The following is a 6,793-nucleotide window of genomic DNA, read 5'->3' on the forward strand; positions in this document are numbered from 1 at the left end:
GCGCGACAACAGCGAATCGCGTCATTGCTAACTAAGCAATAAAATATTTCCACCGAGCAAGTTCAAGATTGTATCGGACGCGCGAACGCGGGCCGCAATTTACACGGCGGCAATCGCAATCAAAGGCGACTTGTGAGACCGGGAACGAGCGGCCCGGGTTCAAAGACGCAATTTTCTCCCGATGGTAAAGTCAAAGGAAAAAAAGGGGGTGGACACGGACTCGGACAAAATTGGCGCCTTTGTGCGGAAGATTACCGGGCAGGAGGGCGTCGAACGGTTTACCTGAGGATCTGTCTAACAGGTTCCCGAAATCCCTGAGCCCTTGTACGCGACCAGCTTCCAGACCATCGAGCTGCCCGTACGCGGGCTTCCTCTCGACCGCGGGGAAGGCGTTCTTCGCCTGGCTCCTCGACTTGTTCCGTTCGATCAGATCCCGAAAGCTCGGCGAGATCCTCGGACCGTTCTCGGGGTCCGACGCTTGCGGATCCTGCTGCTGCTGCTGCTGTTGCCAGTGCGGGCCGAACAGCCTCTCAGCGACGAGGTGCCATTGAACGGGCGTCGTTTGTCACGACGTCTCGGTGGTGGTCAACAAAGGCGGCGTCGCCGGGGCCGGCGTCAACGCGGTCGGCTTCTTTTTCTTCTTCTTCGACCTCTTCCCCAATTTACGCACGTCCATCGACGCGTATTCTCGCAGCAACCTCGTAGCGAGCTCCAATTTTTCCACTAATTTCAAACGAATGTTTCGTCAGACATATAGTGTGTCCATTGTATAATACCGACCCTTTCACTGCGGCTGATTTTTTGCCGCGGAATGTATAATACGGTTTAAACGAAAGCATTTCCCGCGTGAGCGCATTCCTTGAATTTCTGTCGACTGAACGGCATTAATTCTGTACAGTCGCTTTAACCCTTTGGCTACGGCAGACTTTGGCATGCACCGGTCTACGGTACGACACGAATTAAGTCGCGACGTCGGCTGGGTACGCTGAAGTTTTTCGTTTTTCTGAAGAAGTATATTAAAATATTCAATATACTGAATTCTATTACATTAAAACAATATTACTTGAAGTAAACATTAATTTTAAGCTTTTTCCACGATATCTAATCATCAAATTTAATAATAAATGGGCGAGACAGGCGAAATTTGATCTGGACGCCTTTTGGCGTCTACAGTACTGGGACGACAACATGTTTCGGATGCCAGTAGGCGCCGACAGTAGTCAAAGGATTAATTGGATAGAATTTGCCTACGATATAATTTGCCAGCAGCCAATATTGTGTCAACAGCAAATTACAAAGTGCCGACAGCAGTGAAAGGGCTAATTACTGTACCGCGGATCTTTGTATTATATTTTCTTTAATCAATCGATTCTCTACTTACTAGAATTTTTATACTAAGAATTAATCAATTTCTTCCTTGTTCCGATTTTTATAATTCATTGCTTCGTAAAATAGCTTTCGTGGCGAAAATTTGCAGAAATACGACAGTGATTTTTTTGCTATGTTTTGCTATATTTTGATTTGTTAGCTATAATCAATTCAAATTAAATAAGATCGACGTCTATTCCTTGTGAAAAGAGGTCTCCGATTAAACACAAAAATTTCTCCCACGTTCGGATCGTTCTTTGCTGCAGGTGCGATCGAGCGGACACTCGGGCAGCGTCGATTAATTTCGCGGGAAAGAAAAACGGTGTCGCGAGGATCGCCCGAGGCACGGAAACTCGATGTACTCGTATTCGTCAACGGTAGCAAATGGCTATTATCAAAGCGGCATTGTCCCCGGTAATGGAGATTAAGACGACGCGACGCCGCGGCAAAGCTCTTTATGCAGTGTTCCGGGCAGGTGCGGCGCGGCGACCTCGACGCTCTCTACGCGCGCTCCCGACTAACTTGTTCCTGGATTATTCACTGTCCCCGTGTAAATATTAACCACCGCTGGCGACAAGCGCGTTAACTACCGAATTAACTGAGACAGCCTACGCTCGAACCCCGGGCAGAGTCCCGAGGAATCGAGAAATGGGCCAACCGTTTGTCTTTCGCTATCTGCCGTGCCACTAGAATGTCGCTAATTTCTCGCAAACTATTTTCCGGAATAAATTAGCGCTGGAACTACCGACGGGTGACGTGTACCTACTTCTATCAAAAGGGTTAAAATAGTTTTTTTTTTTCAATTAAGAAGTTACTGAAGGAACGATGTAGGACTTTATACGTTCTTGTATATTTTTTTATTTTGTGCTCAAAAATTTATCAGAAATTAAATTAATGAATTTAATTAATTGATTCAACTGAGACGTGCAGCGAACACATTACAAAGTGCAGTGATAAAACGTTTTTTTATTTATTCATATATTAATTATACGATGGAAATTTCGAACAAAAGAATTTTTATCAAGAAAGCGCAAACCATTCTATGTTCTCATTGATAGGAGAGATTAATATAATTTTCAATGCAGGGAAACACAGAATATTATTTAGGGTTGACGATAAGATTAATCAGGAAATAAGAATAGAGTTCAGACTTTCGATAGAATTTTTAATCTATTTTATATAGAACACAGCTCGGCTTTTTCTGTAAAATTAAATGAAGACTTGTCTAAAGAAATTGAGGTTATCTTCTTACAAAATAAATATATTTAACAAGCTTCCAATTCGGTGTAGAATTGTATGAAAATTCAATAAATATGTACCAATATATTAATGGAATAAATATATAACATTTTGGATTTTTCACGTACAAGTTTTATAAAATTATCTTAAACCATTCCTAAGTTATGTCGAATACTTTCCTCTAACAATTAATGTATATCAATTTTATAACCCTCAACAAGTAAATAAATATCTAATTTGCTGTAAAAAGGTAAAATACAAATTAATTATATGCTTCAGAAATAAACAGTTTTTTTTTAGCAGAATTATTAAAGGCATAGCTTAGCTGCTAATATTTATGGATAAATAAATATCTATGGACTAGATCAATAGTCTATTAATCAGACTATGCAGATATCTCTGTCTCTGTATCGATTAGATCAGTCGTCTATTAATCAATCTGTCATCAGTTTATCAATTAGATCGATAGTCTACCAATCAATGTAGCAATTTGACAATTAGTTCAACAAGCTATGCATAGTCCGATACACTGTTAGCCTGTCAAGTAGTCTCTGTACTAATGAATCGAATCACAAGTTAATTAGTCTATCAATCGGTCTACCAAATATTCTGTTACATACTCTGTCCGATAGTCTGTTGACTAATTCATCGGTCTGTTAATTTTCTGTAGACTGCAGATCTTTATGCAAAAATAAAAGGTGTTTTAAAAGAGATTGTTGTACTTCTGATGTCTTCACTGCACTGCATTTCTCTTATCCCTGTTTCTCATAAATGCATAAAATCTGCAATCTAAATGCATCAACCTATCAACATGTCACTCCATCAGTGTATCAATTCAGTAACCTATTAGTCAGTGTAGTCGACTATCAATCTACCAGTCAATAAGTCCATTAGCCTTACGACGCATAAAGGACTCCTTTATACGAACAATTATTTTTACAATTTTTGACAAACATCTTTACCTCTGTACAAGGTACATTTTTATTTATACCATACTGTTAAATAATACGTTTGAATAAAATAAAAATATAAAAATGGAATATCAAAGTAAAATATAAAATTAAAAATAAAATATAAGAAATCTCTAAAAAAGCATCATTAGAACAAAGATACACGTTCGAAGCTCTCTCTAACCATCTGACCCGTGCACGCTCATGTTAATTAGCCCAGCAGATTAATAAGTCCGTTCGTCCACCAATTTATGAACGCTTAATTGCCAGGAAACAAGACAATCCCGAGTTCCTCGGCCCCTCGACCACATTTTCCCATGTCCGTCCGGGTCAGGCCAACAAGAACAAAGGGCGCAAGAACCGAAAGCGATCGAACAAGGAGGGGGGCAGAATCGTGCGAAAAACACGGTCGATCGGTGTTTTCCCCCGGTCGGATTGAATCGCGGCAAGTCCAATCGCAGGAGCCGAGTCGCGTTGATTCCCGGGGTAATACGACGGACTAATTGTCAGGAGGCAATTATACCGAGCAATAATGCGAGCGCTATTCAGCTAATCGAGCGATCGGCGAGGCTTTATTGGATTCCCCGAGTGAACGCTGAACGCGATTAGCTTCCCCTCCCGCCTGTGCCCCACCCCCCTCTCACTCGTCCCGCGTTCGTTTCCTTCGTTTTGTTCGTTTTGTTCGTAGGACCGTCGAGCGAAAGCCACCGCCGACTGGCTGCTGAATTTATTCACCATCGAATCGTTTCTCGTCGACGGGCCGGCATTCTCTCTCTCCTTCCCTCTCCCTTTCTCTTTCTCTCTCTCTCTCTCTCTTTCTCTTTCTGTTCGCCAGCCACGACGTATTTTCTAATCGCACTCGGACAAGCCTCTTCGCTTTAACCTCGCCCCGGGAAATTTAAATACTTGTTGCTCTGCCGCTCGCGCACGCAGATCTCTCGCAGCGCACACGCTGGATGAAAATTAACGGGCCGGTTCCATTACCGTTCCCGCTCGCAACAGGTCCCTTATTCTTAAGTTCGCGGAATTACAACGCCGCGGCTGTAGCTAGTGCGACTTTCGTTACAGAAGCGTCCGCTCTTCGCGGATCTAGATGCTCGAACCTCGCCGGACGCCGAGAATCCTCCACGGTCAGGGTAATCAAATTCTAAAGTTGCGACGTGTACAAAGCGCTCTTTCAATTTACATCTCATACTTGCGTTTTATGCCCGGAGTTTTCAGAGCGAATTTTGGCGCGGCGACGGTAGAGAATTCTTTGTTGGAATAAAGAACTGGGGAATATTCTGCTTGAAAATTATGGCGAATGTCTCGTTAACGTGGCCAAGGAGTACGCATGAATTTATGTTTTCGTTAATGTTTAGCTTTGTATTAATGGTTAGTTTATTGATAGAACTGAATGATTTTTTTTAACAGTTCTTTTTACAAGAGAAAAACGATGTTTTTCAACGAAGAATTAATAATGTTATATTAGAGGGTAGATCAGAAGTCGTCTATGTAATGTATGCCTCTAATAATTATGCTGAGAAGACAGCATATAATTAATTTGTATTTAACATTTTTAAACAAGAACGATATTTATTAAAATATGTAAAATATGTAAAATTACGATATTCAGTAAATTCTCTCTAGTTATCCCTCAACTTCTAAACAAAAAAGGACACTTTGGAAAAAGGAGATACGATCATTCGTGCCTCTTAACTCGTTTTTATAACTATTAGCAATTATAAATACCCACCAACTGCTACAACAAATCCAATCTACTATAATCTCACTTAATACCAATTATATTAAAACCTATTCAATTTAAAAAAATGCACTCATGCTGCCAAAACAAAATCCTAAAAACCACTCTAAACGTTCACTGTAATACAAGGGGAAGCAAAGTTTTCGCGGAGAGACGGCTAATCAATGACCTAGTTTTAACCCTGCCGGAGCAAGTTTGGTTTTCGGGTTGCTCTGACTCGTCTTTAGCCTGTAGGATCGTAGAGCAGCGATTGCTCGACGATGGGGTCGATAATCGATGGATCCCGGCGATGCGAGAGCAACAGGGCGCGGTTCCGTTGCATCCCAGAGCGATTCGAGATTTCGCTTCCCGAGCAAACAAACCCGGTTGTTCCCTTGCGAGGCCCCCGAGACGAGGGCTCACGGGTCGGGGGAGCCAGGGATCGATCAATCGTGATCGACGGTTAATGGAAACCGAATTAATGAGTGCGGAGCAGCCTCGCGCAGCAGCCGCCCCTCGCGTTAGATCTATCCACGTCCGTTCGTACTCACAGAGAAGTTTCTTTTTGATCTCCAGCTCCTGGGCCATCTCCCTCGCCGAGTTCAGCAGCTCCTCCACCTCCTCCCGCAACTCTTCTCGGCTCTGATCAATTAGAAAACGTGCGATTAGCGTTGCGATCCATTTGTTCGGCATTGCTTTGATTTTTACAGTTAATTCTTTCAAGATTTAAAGGATTTCATAATTGGATTGCGGATTTTACGCGTTTGCGGAAAAATTTAATCATTGGGATATTTCAGGACTGGGGAAAATTTAATTATTATATATGAATTAAAAAATTAAAGATATTTATGATCTATTTACTATTTCGAAAATTTATTTTCACTCAGCTCTGCTATATATTAGGAAAATCAAAATATGTCTTGTATAAAGAGGAGTATATGGCAATCATTAATTTTTTGCTATTTTCCTTTGTATTATTTTTATTGCATATTGTGTTAATATATGTTTGCACATTACTATCGTGCATATCATAGTTGAAAAACATCAAGGCGACTTTCAAAAAACAAGTGATACATGTTGATGAAAATCAAACAACTTTCGTTAGATGCATTTTTCATTCATTATAAAAATTATAGTATGGTATATCATATAATAATATTTAATATAGTGTAATCTGAAAATATTAAACTATTTTGGAGGGTAAAGAGTTCAATTATTGACACTACATAATAAAATCTGTAAGGAAAGAAACAAATGGCAGTCGATGTATTTAATTGACATTATCGCGCCAATGTTTTCTAATTTCTCAGTTGAATAAATAAATACGGCAACATTTTTGTTTAACATCGTAAAAGAGTGGACATTTTTACAAAGATTGGTGTCGAAGTAAAACATTTAATCGATAAATAATGATCGCCATTTATTGCTGCCAGTCTCGAGAAATGAGGAACGACGCTGTTAATGTCATAACGCTGAAGAAAGAATAATATTGAATTTTGTTTCGTATTATGCT

At 40.5% G+C, this 6,793-nt stretch overlaps 1 long non-coding RNA gene across 1 annotated transcript; it reads right to left on the bottom strand.

Moving 5' to 3' along the window:
• Positions 1-288: 288 nt before the first annotated feature.
• Positions 289-5,973, bottom strand: LOC144477791 (uncharacterized). The gene is made up of 2 exons (XR_013495270.1): positions 5,832-5,973; positions 289-723 (listed from the first exon to the last, which is right to left on the bottom strand). It is a non-coding gene; the product is annotated as an uncharacterized LOC144477791 (long non-coding RNA).
• Between the last annotated feature and the right edge of the window lie 820 nt (positions 5,974-6,793).

This window comes from Augochlora pura, unplaced genomic scaffold (genome assembly GCF_028453695.1).
Source record: "Augochlora pura isolate Apur16 unplaced genomic scaffold, APUR_v2.2.1 APUR_unplaced_375, whole genome shotgun sequence".
Lineage (NCBI taxonomy): Eukaryota > Metazoa > Arthropoda > Insecta > Hymenoptera > Halictidae > Augochlora > Augochlora pura.